Source organism: Ictidomys tridecemlineatus, chromosome 3 (genome assembly GCF_052094955.1).
Source record: "Ictidomys tridecemlineatus isolate mIctTri1 chromosome 3, mIctTri1.hap1, whole genome shotgun sequence".
NCBI lineage: Eukaryota > Metazoa > Chordata > Mammalia > Rodentia > Sciuridae > Ictidomys > Ictidomys tridecemlineatus.
Window position 1 is genome coordinate 204,579,060 of NC_135479.1, and position 21,943 is coordinate 204,601,002.

At 46.3% G+C, this 21,943-nt stretch overlaps 1 protein-coding gene across 3 annotated transcripts in view; it reads right to left on the reverse strand.

The window, feature by feature from the left end:
* Window positions 1–21,943, reverse strand: part of Tiam1 (TIAM Rac1 associated GEF 1) — a 359,774-nt gene that overhangs the window by 310,281 nt on the left and 27,550 nt on the right. Inside the window, exon 2 of one of the 3 annotated variants that reach the window (XM_078044520.1) lies at window positions 19,401–19,569. The exons of the other annotated variants lie outside the window; for them this stretch is intronic. The gene's annotated coding sequence lies outside the window, so the exon portion shown is untranslated. The remainder of the gene's footprint in view (window positions 1–19,400; window positions 19,570–21,943) is intronic. 3 annotated transcript variants of the gene reach the window in all.

Genomic DNA, 21,943 nt, shown 5'->3' on the forward strand with positions numbered 1-21,943 from the left:
CATATAAGATGGCAGTGAGTCCTCACCCATCCCCTGGGGAGCACTTACTCTAGTGCCAGAAGAAGGCACGTGCCCACATGGGTGATGGACATACTAGAATAAAGACAGGCAGCAGCAAAGAAGGAACAGAAACCACACCTGGCTGTCAGCAACCTGGATTCTAGCCCATCTCTCCATGTGATGAGGCTAGGGACTTAACTTCTGTGACTCAGTTTTCTCATCTACAAAATGAAAATAAGAACACCTACCTACCAAGAGTTGAAGTGGAAACTGCCCAACACAACACCTGTGTAAAGCAGACCCTTGGCCAAGAAGGATCCTCTTCTTTGGGAACTTACACCAGGCTCAGTATGTACATCTTCTGTAACGGGTTGAATTATGCCCCCCAAAAAGATACGTTGAAGTTCCAACCACCAATACTTCAGAAAGAGACTTTATTTGGACATAGGTGCTGAGAGCCACAGCTGAGTCGGAATGGCCCCTGGCATTTTGCCAGCAGTATTGGTTGAGAGGCAAACCATTGAGATGATAATGGTTATGTTAAGCTGTGTATATTAGACCCCTGCTGTCCACCTGGGCCTGCTACTTTGGAGTTCTCGGGGATTCCCGGAGAATTCCCATTGGTTGGGGAAGTGCCGGAGGAGGGATTTCTGGGATTTCCGGTTGGTGGTTCCTGGAGGAGCCCCATGGCGTTCCAGGGAGCGTGTGTGGAGTGTGCTGGTGGAGTTCAGAAATAAAGTTTGTTCCTGCTTCAGTGGCTCGTGATTTGTGCCCAGCCAGACTGCGGCACATAGGGTCTTTGCAGATGTTAACAAGCTAAAATTAGGTCCTGCTAGAGGAGGATGGGTCTTTAATCCAACAGGATTATTGTCCTTAAAAGATGAGGGAGAGACATACACGTGCAGGGAGAAGACCACCAGGTGATGAAGGAGACAGATAGTGGAGTGGTGCATCTACTAGCCAAGGAACTCTAAGGATTGACAGAAAACCATATAAAGCTAGAAAAAATATGTAATACAGTGTCCTGCAGAACCGTAAGAAAGAACCAACCCAGCTGATACCTTGGTTTTAGACATCCCAGTTTCCAGAACTGTGAGAACAAATTTCTTTCCTAGATTTCCCAGTTTGTAGGAAAACAGTAAACCTCTAACAGCAGCCGGAAGCAACAAATACATATTTCTTCTTCACCCTAACTGGCCTCAGGAAAACACAACACTTTTTTTTTTAATTTTTTAATATTTATTTTTTTTAGTTTTTGGCGGACACAACATCTTTGTTTGTATGTGGTGCTAAGGATCGAACCCGGGCCACACGCATGTCAGGGGAGAGCGCTACCGCTTGAGCCACATCCCCAGCCCAAAACACAACACTTTTGCAAATACAGCTAATAATAATATCCCAGGAAAGACTATCTTCAGTAATAAGCCTTTGCAGGAGAAAGAGAAATGTATGGAAATGTGGGTGTCTTGTTGGAAGCAGCCACCATTTTGGATTTTCCAGCTTCCCAAAGAGATGAAGACACCACTCAAGATGACCTTCAAATACAGTCCAGAAGGTCAGGACCACACCTGCCTGAAGAGGCTAGTTCACATCCCACACACATCACTTTCAGACAGGCTCCTCAAACACTGCCCTTTCAGTAACACAAGTGGCAACCACTTGGGTGGGGAGGGGCAGTAGCGGGAGGGGAAGCCATTTTTTTTAAAATACACTCTGCTCTCAGCAAACCATATGTCAATCAGAATGGAAAGAAGAAAGGGGAAAGAATCCATTCAAAGCAGTAAAACAACTTTCTAGATGTCTTCTAACCTAGAAGGAAAGTAAGTGGTTCTTGGGACTGCATCACCCAACCAGAGTCACCCAATCCTGGTGCCTTCCATTAATTTTTCATCTCAACCTAGTAACCCATCCACATAAAACTAGTATTCACATTAGAATCTACCAAATTCATCAGGTAAATTTTGCCTGTAAGAAAGACACCACTTGTTGGACACGTAAGTCCAACAGGCACCAGCGACCTCAGAACTCAACTGGAGTAAGACTGAGCAGCCATTGGCCCAGCTGCTTAACTTTATTCTCCCTGCTCCACGTTCCACAGGATTTTCTAGTTTTACCTAGCTGTTTCGAGACAGCTCAGGAGAAAGTTCCAGTGTCAAAGAATTCAACTGTGAAACTAATGACTCAATAGCTCCAATTCTAATAAGGTAACCAAACCAGTCTGCCAGGTGACATATCTTAGAAAACAGTAAACCAGAGAGGACACTTTAGCACTCACAATCTCTGCCAGGAAGCAGGCAATTTGAAGAAGGCATTGATTTCTGTGTCGACTGCTCCTACCACCACCACCACCTCCAAATCTGGGGCACCAAGCACGAGGAAGACAACTCAGGGTAGGATTTCTGCTAGAGAAAAGAGACTGTGATGCTTAGATCATTGATCCCGGTGAGATGAGTTTCTGCTTTACTCAGGAAGCTGCCTTGACATGTTTTGGTCCGGATCATCTTTCTTTGTTTCCTAGTTCACCCTGCCGTGCACCCTTCAATGCATGTCATAGTTCCCCTCTCTACTCAGATCCTAACTGCTCAAGGATTGCTAATCCAGGTGGCGGAACTCTCCAGTCTTGGCTGTCTGCCATTTGTCTGCCGAGGAGCATCTCCATCTCAGGGAGAGCAAAGGAAATTTAAAGAAAGGCAATCAGTCAAGTCAAGGAACCCTCATGCTCAAGTCTCTCACTTAAGATGATGATCTTGCCTTGAATTGGAGCCAATTCAAAAATGAAAAAAAAAAAAAAAAAGGAAAAGAAGACCGCAAAGAGGAGAACTCAGCAATGTGAGAATCCGAATATCCTGCCGCTGGAGCTCACCCGGGTTCTCTGCTTGCTTTATGGACAAGAAAACTGAGAATGTCCCAAAATCACACACACACACACACACACACACAAAAAAAAAACCACTCAGAATGGCCCAAAATCACGAAACCAGTTACAGTCTGACTTTTCACCTCCAGCAGGGCACTCCTGGCACTGTCCCCTCTACCCACAAGGAGCACACAGGTAGGGCAAATTGCAAGCCTGCTCAAAACTCAGGACCAAACTCACTCAGGTTGAGCCTTCAGGAAAAATAAATAAATAAATAAGCATCGAAAGAAGACTTCATAGCTGTGGCCCACTTGAGTGCCACGGTCAGGTCTTGATCATGGGCACTCAGGAAGAAAGGCAACCAACCAATCGAGGAAGACAACTCAGGGTAGGAAAGAAAGAAACGGAATACAAAGCTTTCAAAAGTGGCAGAAACCCAATTCCCACCTTCCTCCCAGAGAGGACCCCATCCCCCAGTGTTCACACCAGAAGGGCAGGCACGCTCGCCGGGTCAGGCTGCCCCATCTCTGCTCGGTAGAACAGGGTTATAGTGAACACACCCCCGAATGAGCATACCCAGGCATCACCCGAAAAGGAACCACCCCAAGCCCTGCTGAGCCTGAAGCACACATATGTCCTCCAATGTCCCAAGGGTCTCTGTGCGTGAGGACTTGGAGCTTAGCTCTTTCCATACCACGGACTCTTACTACCCTCCTCTTCTCTTTCTCCCTGCTGCACTTCAAGGTTATTTTAGTCTTTTATTGTTGTTCTGGCTTTCTGTTCTTGTTACTTTTTGTTTTGTTTTGTTTGGGCATCGAACCCAGGGCATCACTGGGCAAGTGCTCCTCTACGGTGCTCTACCCCTGCCCTCCATTCCCACGAGTCTCTTTGTCTTTTAACTTTTGTGGTACTGGGAACCAAAACCAGGGGCACTCTACCACCGAGCTACATGCTCTGGCCACTTTGATTTTTCACTTTGAGTCAGGATCTTGCTAAGTGGCCCAAACCAGCCTTGAACGTATAATCCTGCTGCCTCCGCCTCCCAAGTAGCTGGGATGATAGTTACGCCCCAAAGTGCCCAACTTCCCCCAACCTCAAGTTTTTAAAAGACTGTCCTTCCATCTCCTCAGCCTCACGGTTGAGGATGCTGCCAGTCCAGAGGAGCACAGGTAACATAAAAGTTTGAGGGGCACATAGAGGCAGAGCTTGGCCCCAGCCCTCTGCGTGAACCTGGGCCAAGGTTCCAGATAGTGATGTTTTTTAAGCCATCAAATATGAGGGCCAAAAATTGGCCCTTCCAATTCCAAAATTCTAAGAATGATTCAACAGGCTGAATATTCCAGGTATTTTAAGGAAGAGGTTGGTACCAGCCAGCCACTTTCCCAGAGCAGGTCTCTTGTGATTATCAGGTATCACCTGCTGGTGGATAAAGAATAGTTCTGTCCCCTAGGTGCCTGGGCCATCCTGCAGTGGAAGCCTGGATCTTCCAAAGGAAGGATGACCCGGTCCGAGTTAGCTCTGAGTGAACTGATTATGGGCATGCTTACTGCCTGACTTGCGGGGGAAGGAAAGTTGCAGGTCGCTGCTTGTCTACAAATACATGAGGGTGACCAGGACAATAGCCTGTGATGAGCTGCCTTTGCAGGCAAAGGGGAGCCTGATTCGGTCCTCCCAGAGTTCACAGGGTATGGCCAGAACCAAGAGCAGCAAGGAACCTATCCTTCGGGAACTTTCTCTTACATTTTTCAAGGATGGGTTGCTACTATGACAAAAAGATGGTAGCCCAGAGAGGTGCAGGGTCTCTAGCCAGCCACTTCAGAAGCCACCCCAAGAGCCACCCACCATTCCTCCAACTTCAAAAATACCAGCTAAAGAAACAACAGCAGTCTGGGTGGCTAGGACTGAAGGCCCACCTCTACTAGTTTAGAGAAGACTGCAACTTGAAAATGCCCAGAGCTGTGAAACCACCTAGTTCCCAGGAGTTCACACCCAGTGAAACTTTAGAGCAAGTTGTGCATGGGAGAGTCCCTGAGCGTGCAGGGGCTGAAGAGGTCCACAAGACATAGGACAATGCACTGACCCAACTGGATGGCTCCATGTTCAGGCACCATTTCTTCTTGGAATGCTTATGTGGGGACTCATTCACCCTCATGTTTTGCAGAATCTAATCCTTAGTAATAACTCCTCTTCAGTCCCGAAAAAGAACTTGAAGGAAGCTGACCCTTCTCCCTAGCAGCTAAGAACTTGACTGTTGTCACCTGCGCACATGCGGTGCTCCTCCCAGGCACAGCAAGACAGGAAAGATCCCTCTTGAACAAATTAACAAGTCTCCTCTACAGATTTTCTGCTAAGTCCTCAATGGCCCTGCACTAGAGATGTCAGAAGTAAAAAAGAAAAAGATTTGATCTGATTCATTCAGGGACTTGGGATGCAGAAGGAATGAATACTGCATGGGCCCAAAGTCATATCTAGCTAAGAACAAATCAGGTTCAAGTTCAATCACAAATCAACTGCTGACTAGCTGGGTAACCACAAGGTCAAGCAAGACACTTGATCATTGTATTTCCTTGAGGATGGCTGGATGGGATGTAGCGTAGGGGTACAGTGGCAAAGCTTAAAAAAAAAATTCATTGCCTGTAAAATAGACAACAATCCTTATGTGTTAAAAAACAGATTCAATGATCTCACCCTGCCAAAAAAAAAAAAAAAAGTTAAAGATGAAAGATACTATTTTCAGTATGAATAATTAGAATCTGACAAAATATAAATGTTCAAAGAAAGAAATGAAGGACCAAGTATATTTTAAAACTAGAAAGCCTAACAACTGGATAACTTAAGGAGTAAAGAGAGGTTTCAAGAAAAAATTAAGTATATTCTCAAGGCAAACTAGCCAGTACCATTTACAGCGGGTAGGAGTTCTTAACTCAGTGGAAGACTGCTTCCACAGGCACAGACAGAAGTAGATTTTATAGAGACATGGCAGGAAATACATCAGTGAATCAGCATTACTTTGTTAGATGTTCAAAACCTCTGAAGTTTTTGACCTGGAAAGATCTCCAGAGGTGACTGGTCCAGCTCCTTTGAAAATCTGCTGCCCACAATAGAAAATGAGCAGTTGTTCAAGCCCCACAATTATAGGGGATGGACTTCTGATTCCACCCCAGGCCCTGACAGAGGCTCTCATGGGTTTCTGCCCTGCCCAGCTACTGGCCCTCGAAGCAAGTATGGGCCAACTGCTCTGGCTGGCTCCCCTTCCCATGCCCCATCCTTTCCTCTGTCACACTCTCTCTAAACTCACTCTTCACATTCACATCCACACACATACGTCTCAGGCTTGCCATCTTTTTTTTCTTTTTGTATTCTTCTATATCTTTTTTAAAACTATGATAAAACACACAGCATGAAATCAACCATCTTAACCTAAAGGCACAGTTCATGGGATCAAATGCGCTCACACTGCTGTGCAAACGTCAACCACTAAAGATCTTTGGAACTCTTTTCATCTTGCAAAACTGAAAGCCTCTACCCTTTCAACACCAAATTTGACGACACTAGGTGCTCTACCTAAGTGGAATCATAGGTTATTTCTCTTTCTGTGCCTGGCTTATTTCACTTAGCATCATGTCTTCAAGGTTCATCCACAGTGTAGCAAGTGTCAGAATTTCCTCCTCTTTTAAGGCTGAATTATATTTCATTGCATTACAAATCACGTTGTTGATGTGTTCATCCATCCAGATACTTGGGTTGCTTCCACATTTTGGCTAGTGAATAGTGCAACTATAAACATGGGAGTGAAAATAATCTATTCAAGTGCCCACTTTTACTTCTTTAGTGTACATACCCTGATGGTAAATCTATTCTTAATTTTTTAAGGTGCATGAATCTTTTTTCAAAATCATATCACACTTGTTCATAACTACAATTAACAAAACAGTAAGCTTTTTCTTTCATTCAATCGACATTTATTGAACACCAATTATGTACTAAGCCTTGGGTTAGGTACCAGGGATGTAATGAATCATGAGCTAACATCAAGGTTCCCGTCTTCTTAGGGTTTACAGCCAAGTAGGACAGACAGGAATCGGACCACCGACAAATGTCTGAAACAGATGACAATAGTAAAACGGACACGGAGCAACAACTCTAATATCAATCATCGTATGGGAAGGCATTTTAGGGTGGCAACCCAGGAGTGCATCTGTGTTGTGGATTGACTGTGCCTCAAAGGATGTGTTGAGGGGCTGGGGGTGTAGCTTAGTGATAGAGAGCCTGCCGGGCATGCAGAAGGCCCTGGGCTGAATCCCCAGCACGGCAAAAATAAAAGATACCTTGAAGTCCTAACTCCTGGAACCTATGGATTTGACCTTATTTGAAAGAAGGGTCCTGGCAGATGTAACTAAACTGGGATGGGGTCATACTAAATAAGGATGGACCCTATTACAAAGATTGGTGTCCTTATAAACAGAGGGCAATTTGCACAGACAGACAGACACAGGGAAAGCAGGACAGGTGATGTTGCAAGCTGAGAAAGCCACCAGATGCCAGCAAGGGGAAAGAAGGCGCCTCAGACTCCGAGCCTTCACGGAGAGGATAAACATCTGTTCCTTTCAGCCACCCTGTCTGTGGTCCTTTGTTCCCAGAGCCCCAGGGACCTGTATAGGGAGAAGGTGGGAAAATCCGACACTGGGGAGGGGAGAAAGAGAGCAACCACCTCTATTACCTTGGACTGTCTACCTGCCAGCTGCTTATGGTACCACTTCAGAATCCATAGGAGTAGGTCCTTGGACCGCATCTGCAATCCTGATATTGAAGGGATCTAGGTCTCAACACACCCAGGGAGTCTCTGCCAAGCTAACCCACCAGGCTCTGTTCACCACTGTCCCTATAGGTGGCAATGGGGACACTGTTGGCAGGTGAGACAGGACAGACATTCAACCCACTGGGTCAGTGCTATAACCTCAGCCTGCCTCTGAGCCCTGAACTACAGGAAACAAAAATGCTTTCCCCCGCATTGCTAGTGGAGCAGGCCAAAAATGAGATCCTCCAGGAGGGGACGTCTTGAAACCAAGTCACGGGGCAAGCACAGTGCTTTTCCTTACAATGGATGTTTGAACCCATCAGGAGTGTGTTTGTGCCCTCCTGATGAAGATGATGGGAGATGAAGAGCACCGTCAGGACCCTCCGTTAAACCCCACTCACTGAGATGGGGTCACCCCAGGCAGAAACTTCCACCTGGGGTGTCACCAATCCCAGCTGAGAGTGCCTCGCCCCCTTGGGCACTGACAAGCCCTGTACCTGGAACACAGAGGACACAGGCAGACAGCCCTGGGCACAGAGGAGCAAGCCCAGTTCTCCCCAGGTCTGCAAACCCCCGGGCCCACCTGAGGGCCTCGTGAGTGCCAAGTCACCTGCCTGGCACAGGCGCCACCTCCCACCCGCTCCACAGGCACCCAAGTGTTCCAGCGCCCATCACCGCACCTCCCGCGCTGCTGTCAACACAAACACCCACACCCCGGCAGAAAGTAAAAATAACCAAGCCCTTCATAGCAAGCCTCCTGCCTCCCGCCTCATCCCAGTCCCCAGCCTCCTCTCCCATCCAGGGAGGCACCTGGGAGGCACCGAGAGCACGGACAGAGAAGGGCAGAGGGGCTGGAGCGAGTGACAGGTCCATCCCGGGACTCTATCTGTGCTGTCAGCTGGAGATGATCCTGCAAAGGGATCAAGTCAGAGGCCAGCACCGCGTCCTCAGCACCGTGGGCAGCCCCACGATCTGCAAAAAAAATAAAAAGGCAGCCCCTCCAGGTAACCCCAGACCAGAAAGACCCTCCTATGAGGCACAGTCAGCAAAGGCTCTTCAAATCTGAAGAGGTGACATCAAGCCTGGTGCTCTGGGTTGAAGTGTGACCCCCAAAGAGACGTGTTGAAGTCCTAGCCCCTGCTACCTGTGAATGTGACTACTGGGTGGCCAGGGCCACCAAACAAAGTACCACAGACCAGGTGGCTTGAAGGACAGACAGACACGAACTGTGTCACAGTTCCGGAGGTCAGAGTCTCAGCAGGGAGGGCTCTTCCCGGCCTCTCCTTGGCAGCCTCCAGCACCTTCTGGCTGAGCCCTCACATGGGCTCACCTGCAGGCCCACCCGTGGGGTCACTGTGCCCAAATTTCCTCTTCTTGTAAGAAGACACTTAGACTGGATTAGGGTCATCCCAGCAGTCTCATTTGAACTTAAGTCCTCTTTCCAGTTGCGCGCGTGTGCACACACACACACACACACACACATACACACTCACATTCTGAAATCCTGAGAGTTAGGGGTTCAACACAAGAATGGAGAGGACGAAGCTCTGCCCATAACAATGAGCTTTTTGAAATTACTTATCTTTTACCATCGAGTTTTACAGATGCAATTAATTAAGCTGGTATACTGGAGGAAGATGGACCCTTCGTCCTACATGACTGGCGTCCTTGTAGGAGGAGACGCAGTGACACCCAAGAGAAGGCCGTATGCCAACAGAAGAGACCGAAATGATGCAGAAGCAAGTCACAGGATGCCAAAGGCCCCTGAAACCAGAGTGAGGAGAGGCCAAAGATTCCACACAGAATCTCAGAAGGAGCCAAACCTGCTGGCACTCGATTTTGGATTTCTGCCCTCCAGAGTAAAGAGCAGGTGAATGTCCGATGTTTTAAGTCACCCCAGTTTGTGGTCCTTTGTTGACGCTAAAAGTAGGGCTTGGGAGGTGCACGTTAGACAGTTTCATGGGCATGGAAGTTTCAGAGCCCTGAAGCCACTTGGCAACGTACAGAAAGCCTTCATTGAGATTATTACTCCCTAATAAAATTCAAAACTTGACTCTAGACCCAGCCTGGCAGAGGGATTGGCAGCACTGGTCCTGAGGGGGACTGCCTGGGTTCAGACCCTTGCTGGGCAGCTTACCAGCAGCCCACCTTGACCGAATCATACCCTCCAAGACTCCGTTTTCCTCCTCCACTAAAGGGTGTGATAAACTGGGCGCTGTGGAACACACCTATAATCTCCAAAATTCAGGAGGCTGAGGCAGGAGGATCCCAAGTCAAAGCCATTTCCAGCAAAAGCAAGGTGCTAAGCGACTCAGACCTTGTCTCTAAAAAAATATAAAATAGGGCTGGGGATGTGGCTCAGTGGTCGAGTGTCCCTGAGTTCAATCCCCAGTACACCCTCCCCCCCCAAAAAAAGGTGTGATAGTTAAAACAGCTGGTTTGTACATTACAAAAATCACACTAAAGCACTACATGCCTGGCCCAGAGTCCAAGCTATAGAAGGTGTAAAATGGCCTTGGGCCTGAGCCTAAGCAACTCCATTTAAAACTCCAGTCTGAAACCTGCAGTCTTACCAGGCACACCTACAGAGCCCTCCAGCATGGCCCTCAGGCACAAACAAGTCACTCCTCCCCACCCTGACAAGCTCAGAGTGAAATCAAGGTCAAGTTGTCCTGGCCTAATAAGGGGGAGAGGCAAGAAAATCAGGGTGGGGACCATCAGACCAGATACCCCAGGACAAATGTCACTGAGAAATCCAGTAGCAACTGATAGGGATCGAAAGGGTGGTCAGAAGTCCCAAAATTTAGTACAAATGATGGAGCAAATGAACAGACATTCAGCCGGCCGACACTGATGCCCTCACACTGGAGAGCCTGAGGAGGACCTGGACTGACCTCCCAACACTTTTCATGTTTGCCTGATCCTCTGTGTAGTCCTCTCCGCTCTCAAACTCTAGAGCAGCCTCTTGACTCTGGTGAGAAAAGGACTTTCTCCCTAGGACCCTCTCTCTCCTCAACTGACCATCAGACCCACCCCAGGAGAAGCCTGCCTTGGTTCCTGACCTGATCCCTGCGGTCTGAGTGAGTGTGCAGCTGCTGGACTTAAAGCCTAAGGCTGGAGACTTTTGATCTGACACTTGAGTTTCACACGCAGAGGGAATGTCTGTCGTGAGCCTGTCATGATTAAAGATATGTCTGCAGTGCTTAGAATCAACCTAGAATTGTTTGCATCTGTTGCAGTGTCTAGCATTAAGGATTGTCATTCTCTTGATTTAAGAACCTATAGAGTGAAAGTGTATTGAGTGATGTAAGTGAATAAAGCACTGAAAAGGTCAGAAGCCTGTGGACATTCTTTATTTCCCACCCCCCTCGACTGCATAAGTCGCACCTTTTGCCCATGGTGACAGAAGGGTCTGGTCAATTCTAACCAAGAGTCATGGCACCAAGGGATGCTCCTCTCTGTTGCATGTGATATTCCAAGAAATCTTGGGTCAGCCCTCCCCGATCTGAGACTGATCACATGCATCTCCAAAATTCCCCACAGTTCCAGGAAGAGAAGAGCAAAAAGGGGAAATTTAATAACACCAAGGAAATAGTCTTAAATTATTAAAACCCCAAGCTTATACCTGGTTGCTACAGCAAGGGGAAAATATTTTTCAAGAAAACCTAATTTTAAAAACCCACTTGAAGAATCAACTGGAACTGACAGGCAGAAACAGACAAGAAGACTATGCCAACTGGGGGACACCAGGGACAGCAGCGGGTTAAGGTCACATGGTCACCACAGCCCACGGCAACCTGGTAAACAGAACAAATAAAATGGTGGTCAAATAAATTCTAATATTTTCACAACAGCACTAAATAAACCAACAAATGGCTTGTGGCTCACAGTTTGAAAATCACAGACATGACCACTGCAAAGCCCTCCTTGCCTCATGTTTCCAAAAAAAAATGTGGGAGGGGAGGGGGGATAGTAGGGGATAGGAAAGGTAGCAGAATACAACAATTACTAATTGGGCATTATGTAAAATTGTGGATGTGTAACCGACGTGATTCTGCAATCTGCATTTGGGGTAAAATTGGGAGTTCATAACCCACTTCAATCTAATGTATGAAATATGATATGTCAAGAGCTTTGTAATGTTGTGAACAACCAATAAAAATAAATAAATAAAATAAAATAAATTAATTAAAAAAAATGTGGGGGGAGTGGGGGAATTGAACTCAGGGACATTCAACCACTGAGCCATATTCCCAGTCCTATTTTGTATTTAGAGGCAGGGTCTCACTGAGTTGCTTAGCACCTCTCTGTTGCTGAGGCTGGCTTTGAACTCTCGATCCTCCTGCCTCAGCCTCTCAAGCAGGTTGAATTACAGATGTGTGCCATCACACCTGGCTCAAAAATATTTTAAATTTAGAAACTAAATTTTTAAGACCTTCTTTTCTTTTCCAAAGTCAATTACAATCTTTTCCAAACATAGGGAAAACCAAAATATTCTACAGCAAACCACTTGCAACTAGACATTAAAAACTGAAAAATCAGTTTTGAGAGGGCTAACAGCAAACTGCTAAAGTCAATCAAGTTTAACATCTGCTCATTTTTAGCATCATTCTTAGCTTCTGGAAAGCCATTTATCTTGTTTAATAGATATTTATTTATACATGTGCCATATGTTTTCCATACACACACACAAATGCCAAGCATCAGGCATTATTTTTAACACTTTACACATATTAATTTATTTCATTTTCACAAAGACCCTAGGAGATAAACTCTATTACACCCATTTTACTGGTGAGGAAACTGAGACCCAGAGAAGCCACTTGACCAAAGAGCTGGAATTCAAGTGTAGACAACTGAACTTCCTGCTCCTATACATTATACCGCGCTGCTTTAATTGGTCTCAATCAATTTGCTCAGATACCTACATTCATTTTGTATTTCGTTATTCTTGTTGGCTTTGGGGCCACAGAGGGACATTTTAGGGTAAAGGTAGAGAGAATCACTCCAAAAGCTGCTCAGATGCCTGGCCCAGACTCCTCCTCTCAACCCACCCTCAATGCAACTCTTCCCACCTCAGAGGTGAAATTGAGACCAGACTGACTGCACCAAGATATTTTCCCCAAAACATAATGCAAATCCAGGAGTAAAGAAAGTGAAAGCCATTTTCAACTGAAAAGGCAATTATCCAACCAAACTGGTTTAACCAGCAAATTTGCATATTCTAGGTGCTGCTGGTAGGGTTCTAAAGGTAAGCCACCAGCTCCTCGGGCCAGGAAAGCCACTGCAAAAATACTAAGTTACAAGGGAGGGAGAAAGTAACAAACTTCAGTTTGAGTTTTGATACAATCTGTCCCCAAGTCCTCTAGGCCTCAGCCCTGCAAAGTCCATGCTCAAGAGTCACTGCAGTGCAATTGACTGCCCTCTCTCTGCAAGCAGCAGTCCTCCAGGAGCCCACAGCTGGGTGGAACCACAGGACAAAGCAGACTTTGTTTTAATGGAGAGCCTTTTAGGAGTTGTGGAGACGGAGAGCAAGATAAGCACTTTATTTCTTGTTTCCAACTCTCATTATTTCTACCTCATTTGTACACAGCAGCTTCCAGACCCACTTTGAGGTTCCAACAGGATAGCAGGCAGCAGGGCTGGTTTGGAAACTGCCAAAGGGCATCTGCAGGTTTCCTAGCTTATGGCTACACTCTGAGGAATGCCCAAGATGGCAATGCCGTGGACCAAAAACCCTTCCTCAACCTGGTTCCCCACCCTTTCCCTTACTTTGCTATCTAGCCATGGCCAGCTTTCCAAAATCATCACCCACCCTCCTCACATGCACCCAGTTTTCCTGGAATGCACCTGATCTTTTGTTGATCTAGAAAAATTCCAAGCCTCCTCTGAGCCCAAGTGGAAACCACCTTCCTGACCCCCAGGTGGAGTCACCTACTCTGCTGCATATGAACACAGGGCACAGTGGTTCCCTGTGATCCTCACAACAGCATGAACTCCACCCCAGACATCGCTGGGAGTGGGCCTGCAATGTGGGCTTGAGCACACGCTCCAGGTGGGGTCCTGCTCATGCTCAAAGTTGATGCCCACTGCAACAGCCACACTCAGGACCGGACCCCTGCCTCCCCAGGAGCTCTGTTTCTGCAAGCCCCTCTGACACAGTTAGGCACTCTGTAAACACGCCTGTGGAGTTAACTTAATGCATCGCTCTAGAACTGGAAAGGGCGGTGTGAAATCAGCAACTTTACAGGCTCCAAACCTCCCCAGCCCTGTCCAGGCATGCAAAGGAAGCAGCACCCAGGAGTTCTGCAGAATGAAAGTATCAGGATTTCCATGGAAGGAAGCAATTCAAAAAGCGTGTGGGCGTGGCTCCAGTTCACGGCCTAATGGACGGATGGAAGATTCACAAACCCCGGGAACACGGTGGGAATGACAATGATGGATGCCTCAGAAGGGGCCCTCCCTGGTTCCATGGGGACAGCGGAGTTGAACCTCTCCCAGAAACTCCCCAAGAAGAAATTTTTCTAGGAGCAATGAACCCACAATGTCTAGCATGATGTCCCCTCTCCTCATCAGAGTCACTCATTCTAAACCCCAACTCGATAGAACTCAACACCCTGCTGGTGCCATACAAACCGAACCATCCAAGAAAAGAAGACGACGAAGACATAGATACGGAGGAGGAAGAGAAGAAGGAAAAAAAGACAAAAGGATCTTAGAATAAACCTCAATGTCAGGGCAACATCATGCAAAATGCTTAGAAATTGAGTAAGTCAGTGCTGGGCTTCTCTTTTGACTACACTAGTGCCAGGGGCTCAGCCATAATTCTGATGCCAGACCACCATCATTCCCAGGTCCCGGGAGGACCCCTTCTGAGGCACCCGTCATGTCATTCCCACTATGTTCCACGGGAGCTCAAGCGATCTGTGTAAAGAACTTTAAAACAATCCTGCCACATAAAAAAAAAAAAAGCATCAAGAGACAATGCTGTTAGAGTCAGCCCTCCTTATCCTTGAGGCCTGAATCCTCAGAATCAACCAACCATGGATAGAAAATATTCAGGGAAAAAAGCGACCTCTGTAATGAACATGTTCAGACTTTTTTCCTTGTCATTGCTTCCCTAAGCAATACGGTACAGCAGCTACTCACAGAGCGTTAGGTAGTATATGTGACCTAGAGGTGAAGTAAGGTGTGTGGGAGGACGTGCAGAGGTTCTAAGCAAACACTCCGCCACTTCATGTAAGGGGCTTGAACATCTGCAGACTTTGTCTCTCCAGGGGTACTGGTGCCCATCTCCTACGGGTACAGAGGGACAACTGTACCATTTCTACTCTCTGTGGACACTAAAACATGTCACCCCAAAGTGTCCCCAGCCCTAGTGGGGGAGGCAGACAGTGGTTTCACACAGATAAAAGGGGCTTAAGAAGCTAGAGGTGGTGGTACAATCTGTAATCCAGCTACTCAAGAGGTGGGGGGTGGAAGGATTGCAAATTCAAAGCCAATCTGGGCAATTTAGCAAGATCTGGCTCAAAAACAGAGGAGAGAGAGAACACAAAGAGAAAACATGGGAGAGATGTGACCAGAAAGGCAGACACGGAGCCAGGCAGCCACATGCCTCCATGGTGGTGCAGGGAGTCAGAATAAGTCCCCAATACATGCCACTTGGGCATAAGGATTATTTAGAGTTACAGACATTAAGACAGCAGGTACAAGAAGGGTGCTCTGACCTTCCCTGTCTTCCCAAAAGCAAGAAATGAAACTCCACAAAGAAGTTGCCCTCTGTACCAGGAGGAAGGATGTAGCTATATTAGAAACTGGGAATTGACGCCAACAGAAATGTGCATAAACCTCGTTAAACTCCCCCTTGTCCTCCTCGTCCCGGCCCCACAACCAGCTGCCCTAGTGCAAACCCCTTTGCCTCGCCGAGCTTTTCCTGTTCACTGCTCTTTGTTCAAGCTAGTATAAGGTCATGCACCCCAAACCACACTTCAGTGAAGGACAACAGGCTGTGCAGTCACAGTGGTCCCACAGGATTACAATGGAGCTGAACACTTGCTATGGCCTGGTATTTTTATTGCACCTTTTCTAAGGCTGGTTACATTTAGATGCACAAATGCCACTGTGTTACGACTGCCTGCAGAATTGGACACAGTGACCTGCTGTATAAGTCTGTCCCCCAGGAACAACAGGCTACAGCACGAAGCCTGGGTGCATAGTAGGCTGTGCCGCCTACGTACATGATGTCTGCACACCACCAAGCTCACCTCACATTTCTCTGAATGGACCCCCCTTGGGCTGTAGCTCAGTGACAGAGAGTGCACTCAGCCTTCCAGAGGACTTGGGCTCAATCCTCACCATTAAAAAAAAAAAAAATGCATTCCCTTTATTAAATGATGCACAACTGTATATGCTTTCAGTCCTCGTTGTTTCTTTGGGTTCTCATTTTTCTCATGAGGGCTCTCGAGTACATGGGAAAATTAGTAAATAAAATCGGCCTGCATTTTTCCGTCTTTCAGTAGTCTAATTTACAGGGCCCCAGCAGAAAAACTAAGATGGGTCGAGGGAAAAGATTTTGCCCTCTCTCACCCCAGGCAGCTGGGAGAGGCAAAGGATGGATTCTCGCTCCGCTCCCGCCCAGAGCTTTGGGCGCCTGCATGGCCCTTGCCAATTCCTTGACTTGGGGCCAGTGGCACTGATTGTGGACATCTGGCCTCAGAACTGGGAAGAATAAATTGGTGTTATTTTAAGCAACCAAACTTGTGGCTTAGGAAACTAATACCCTCATTAATCACTTCCTTTGTTTTTCTCAATAACAATGCACACGAGCCAGTATTATCCCCATTGTGCAGACCAGGAAACTTGAACGTCTGGGAGGAGCAGCACGCTCAGTCACAGGCACGGGGCAGAGCCAGGTACAGACCACATCAATCTGATCTCCCCAACATAACTTGCTGGCTCCAGTGAACTGACATACGGGTTGCTTGGCCTTTAGGGATCATCAGGGAAGTGGTCACCCTGGTAACAATGTTTTTATGAAAAGTGTACTCAAAGGAAGTTTAGGACTACACTATTCATGGGGGGAGAAGGGTGGGATCATCCCACCAAGACTGTTTTTCCACTTAGAAATCAAAGCAATGAAATTCTTTAAAGGAATTGAGTTGCACAGTCACCCACAGATGGTCTGTATCCTACCCTCTGGGAATTTGGTATCTACAGAAAAGTTGTGCTGGTAAATAAGGTGTCTTTCATTCCATAATAAACCCAGAGCCTGCAGGGAGTATTCATGATGTGCATGGCCCTGGGGTGTCCCCATTTATTGGGCTGCTATTTCCCAATCATCTGGGTTGCTAAGAAGAATTCTGAGTAGTGGGAGTGATCTCTAAACATGTCACACCGATTCGGTGAGTTTGAAACACACCTCTACACAGTGCTCCATAAAATAGTTGGTGGCAAATACTATATATTAAACATCTGTGTATAGACCATGACCACATTCATGGAAAACAAACAACAACAACAACAAAAAAGATGCAGAGGCAATACTGGAGAGCTATCCTAGCATGTCAAATATTAACAATAAGCACAGGAAAAGATACCCAACATCACTAATCACTAGGGAAATGCAAGTCAAAACGACAATGAGATACCACTTGAGGCCCACGAGGACAGCCACCATCAAAACACAGAAAATAGTGAGGGCAGCAAGGGAGCACGGCAGTTTGGGCTCTTGTGCCATTGCTGATGGGAACGTCCATTGGTGCAGCTGCAGTGGAAGATGGAGTGGTGGTCCATCAAGAAATTAGACATGGGATTCCCACATGGTCCAGTAATCCCACTTCTGGGTATACATCCAAAACAGACATGGCTACACCTGTGTCCACAGCAGCATGGTTCACAGTAAGCCAAAAAATGGATGTCACCCAAGTGTCCATTTAGGGACAAATGTGGCATCTACATACAATGGAACGTTATTCAGCCCTAGAAAGGAAGGAGATCTTGACGGGCAGACATTATGGCTTTTCGCTGGGTGAAACCAGCCAGTCACAGATGGCCAACGCTGTTTGACCCCTCACATAGACAAGCCAGACTCAGGAGACGTGAAGCCCAATGGGGGCTGCTGCGGCAGGGGGAGGGAAAAATGGGAGTGAGTGTCAGGGGAGCAGAGTTTTTTCTTGGAAAGAACAAATTCTGGAGATGATCGGTAGGGGTGGCTACATTGTTAGTGTTCTGGATGCCACTAACCTGACACTGAAAAATGGTTACATGGTCCATTTTATATTTTACTATAATAAAAAAAAATCACATATACCAACAATAGCTACTTAAGAATAATGGGTATATGGTCGAGGTGTTCATCTTCCTTCTTTTGACTCCTAAACTTTTTATTCATGAAATTTCTCTTATAAAAAGGTGGGGTGTGGGGTGGGTGGGGGGACATGTGTGGTATTAAGTACCAAAAGGAAAACGCATGCAGTCCTTGGGCAAGCCAACTTCCTTTAGGATGCCCACCTTGAAGGAGCAGTGGGCTTCCCGCAGTAATGACCTTTCCCACTCCTGTAATATGAATTATCACGAAGCAAAAATCCAATTCCCCCTCCGTGTTTATGAAAGTCATTCCTTTCAGACAGCTGAAGCAACAAAGCCAGCCGAAAGCACTTCCCGCCGTCTGATTGGAGATTTATGTTGCATATAAACATAAAGAAGCATTATGTAATATAAGCTGTGGGCCGGGAGGCTTGGAATCCAAGACCAATTCAAGACCTTCTTTGCCCTCCAATTCCCAGCAATGAACCAATTAAAAACTCCCCAGGCTTCTGCCACCTTGTCTGAAAGGTGAAGAAACACCTGCTACATAAGGTAACAATAAATCCTGAAAGGGCTCACATCTTACGAGTGTCAAGGGCTCAGCCACAGCACGTGTGAAAGAACACAGCCCGCCAAGGAGGAGCGTGAGCCTGCTTTCGTTCCATTTGTACACACACTCATATGGCAAGTGATTTCATGCCTCCATATTCCTCAACTAACTCCTTAACAAAAAGGGCTGATGGATTTACTTTTTTTTTAATGTAGCTGGGGATAGAACCAGGGTCTCACACATGCTAGGCTGCTAGGCGAGCGCTCGACCACTGAGCTATACCCCCAGCCCGAAACTTAACTCTTAATCACCTCAGCTCCATCACCTACACTAAAAATGAAAACCTCATCCTGAAATTCCTAATGAGATTGGCTTTCTATTTTACAGTCAGGTAACTGGAAATGACAAAAGAATTGGCAAAATGTCAAGCTGGAAGTCTGTATTTAAATGTTTAAAAGGCCCAGACACTCAGGAGGCTGAGGCAGAAGGATAGCATGCGAGCAAGACTCTCAGCAACTGAGGGAAACCCTGTTTCAAAATAAAAAAGGATTGACGTTGGAGCTCAACTATAAAGCACCCCTGGGTTCAATCCCCAGCATGCACATACACATGTACCTACATAAACACATAAATTAGAAAAAAAGATTCTAGAGTTTCTCTTAAAGATCATGTTCTGGAGATCCAGAAAACCTGTGGCTCAGCACTCACTAGCTGTCTTACTTTACTCAAATTCCTTAATCTCTCTGAGCCTTGGTTTTCCCATCACAAATGATGATGTGAAGGAGACACGCACAATTGGGCCTCTCTAAGAAGCAAAGCACAGCCATAAATACAATGGTTAAAAAATTATTAATCACGTCCCCAGCCATGAAATCATTAAACACGCTTGCCTAGGTTCTGGGTGTCCGATTTCCCATCCGCAGTCAGTGAGCTGGACCACAATTTCTCCAAAAGGCTACTTCCAGCACAAATGTGCCTCCACGTTTGAAAGGCTCATCCTTTTCCACCGAAGCAGTTCTTTGCAAATAATTTCATCCAAATGGAATCATTAGCAATAACCTATCAGGAGTTGAAAATAAGGATGACTAGGAAGTTTCTTTCGATTGAACCAATTTAGACAACAAATTAAAATACTGCTTTCCCATTCTGGTAACATGACCCAGTACCTCAAGGTGACAAGATTTTCAGCTACAACTACAAATTCTGTCATTTAAATTTAGGAGCAATACCGATAATTCACCTCCCAGCTGTAAAATGAATTTTAGCACATTCTCAATCATTCTCCATGTACCAGCGTCATTCATGGCTTTAAACAGCTTTGTCATGGCAACCCAACACCATGTTTTTGGAGGGGGCTTTCTGGGGTTTTTGTTTTTGCAGAGCAGGAGATTGAAACCAGAGCCTTACACGTTGCTAGGCAAGCACTCTACCACTGAGTTACACCCCCAGTCCTCATAAAACCATGTTTTTAAGCAGCAGTAATTCCTTTGTAAAATGGGATTTTTCTTTGCAACTTTTCACAGGCTACAAAAGGTACCTGCAAAGAGAGGTGAAGTCAAAACAAAATAGGTAAGTTATATTTATTTTCCCTTTACAAATGGCATCAAAGAAGAGAACGACAGCACCAAGACATAAAAAGGAGTGCCCTAAATAAAACTTTACTCGGTGTAATTTTCACTAAGTATAGCTTAATGAACTGAATAGTTTACATAGTTCAATGCTTTACAGGAAAATCTGAAATAGCACAATTGAGAGAACATATACTTTTATAAAAGCAGCAGAAACCTTGACTGAAGGCAAGTCAAATGAGCCTTCCAGTTAAGACTCATAAGAAGATATCTGGGCTTAGAAAATAAGAAAGAAATATTATTATTTCAGAACAACGGCTTGGGACTACGGGATGAGTCTGGGCAGTCTCAAGCACGGCTAGGCTCCAGCTGGCTCTCACGGATCTGTGTCAATCTCTTTACCCCTGAATCTCAGTTTGCTCATCAAACTGAAATGAGCAATGCAGACTGCTTACCCCCCAGGCACCATAATTCCCAATGCTCAGGTGAAAAGGGAGAGACCCGGGATCCAGCCCCACAGCTACAGAATCCCAGAAGCGGGACTCAGAAGTCCATTTCCCTGCTGGCTGGCAACCCACATTTGCAGGTTTGGGTCCTGAGAGCTTTGAAACAGGAAGTGGAAAAATCTAAAGGGAAATCAAAAGAAATCATGAGAGTTTACTCTCCACCAAGGTAATAAAGCACAAGCGCTAAAGTGTATTGAGCCTATGATATGCCCAAGTGTTTAATATCCATTTTATCATTAGTGCTCCTAGAGCGAGATAATTGGAGCAAAGACTTACACAGTGCTTAGTGTGCACGTCACATTCTCAGCCTTTGTCCTACAAGAGTCACTTACTCCTTCTAAGGTCCTGAGGAGATGAGTCCAGTGGATTGAACATGCCTTATCCAAAAAAAGTTGGAATTCAAAACTTTTTGAGCTTGGATTTCTCAGCACTTCAGATCTCTGGTTTTCAGATCAGGGATGCTCAGCTATAAAGTTTCTGCAAATATTCCAAAACCCAACAGAGTTGGAAGTATTTTCAGTCCCAAGCATTTCAGATAAGAGGCACTCAACATATTTACATCCTCACTTTACAAATAGGGCAACTGAGGCACAGAGTCAAGTGACTTTCCGAGAGTCAGACAGCTATCCATGGTGGGCCACGATTTAAATCTGGAATTCGATAACCCTTGCTGTTCATCCCTGCATCCCACTTGCCATATGAAGAAATTAAATGAGAGGGTGAGATGTCAAATTCTTCACCCAAAGGAGCACAACGTGTGCTCCTAGTAGGCCTCATCTCTTCACCTGGGCACACACAGCCTGGTTGGCAGAGATGCCACCTGCAGAGGAGCACTGGGCCCCCAAGCTCATATGACCACACAGTCTCAGATCCAGGTCCTCCCAGCAGGAGACTGAGAAGGAAAGGAGGAGAAGCACGTGACCAGGGAAGTGGAGAATAGGTGGCCCAACCTAGAGAGGGCAAAGGCTGCATCACCTGTGACTGCTGGCTGTGGAATGGATGCACAGTAGAAACTTCTAGAACCTTCTGGTTTTTGCGACTATTTTGTCTGTGGTAAATTAATGACCTTCTAAACCTCTTACATCAATCTGAATAGAGCAAGAAATGCTCAGCAAGTCACTCGGCAAACAAGACCCACAAGGAACCTCCTCTCTACTCCAAGACGACATGCTAGTGCTTCCCCCGCTCACAGGTCCCCATGTCCACAGGAGGGAATCCTTCCAGTGAGTCTCGGATCACAGAGACCAAACGAACTTGACTTTCATGGCCTGTTTCTGGGAAGCTCGTGGCCTCTGTTTCTCGACTTCTCTCAAACTTCCAAGAAAGCCAGCGAAGTCTGGGCCACCACTGGGGAACAGA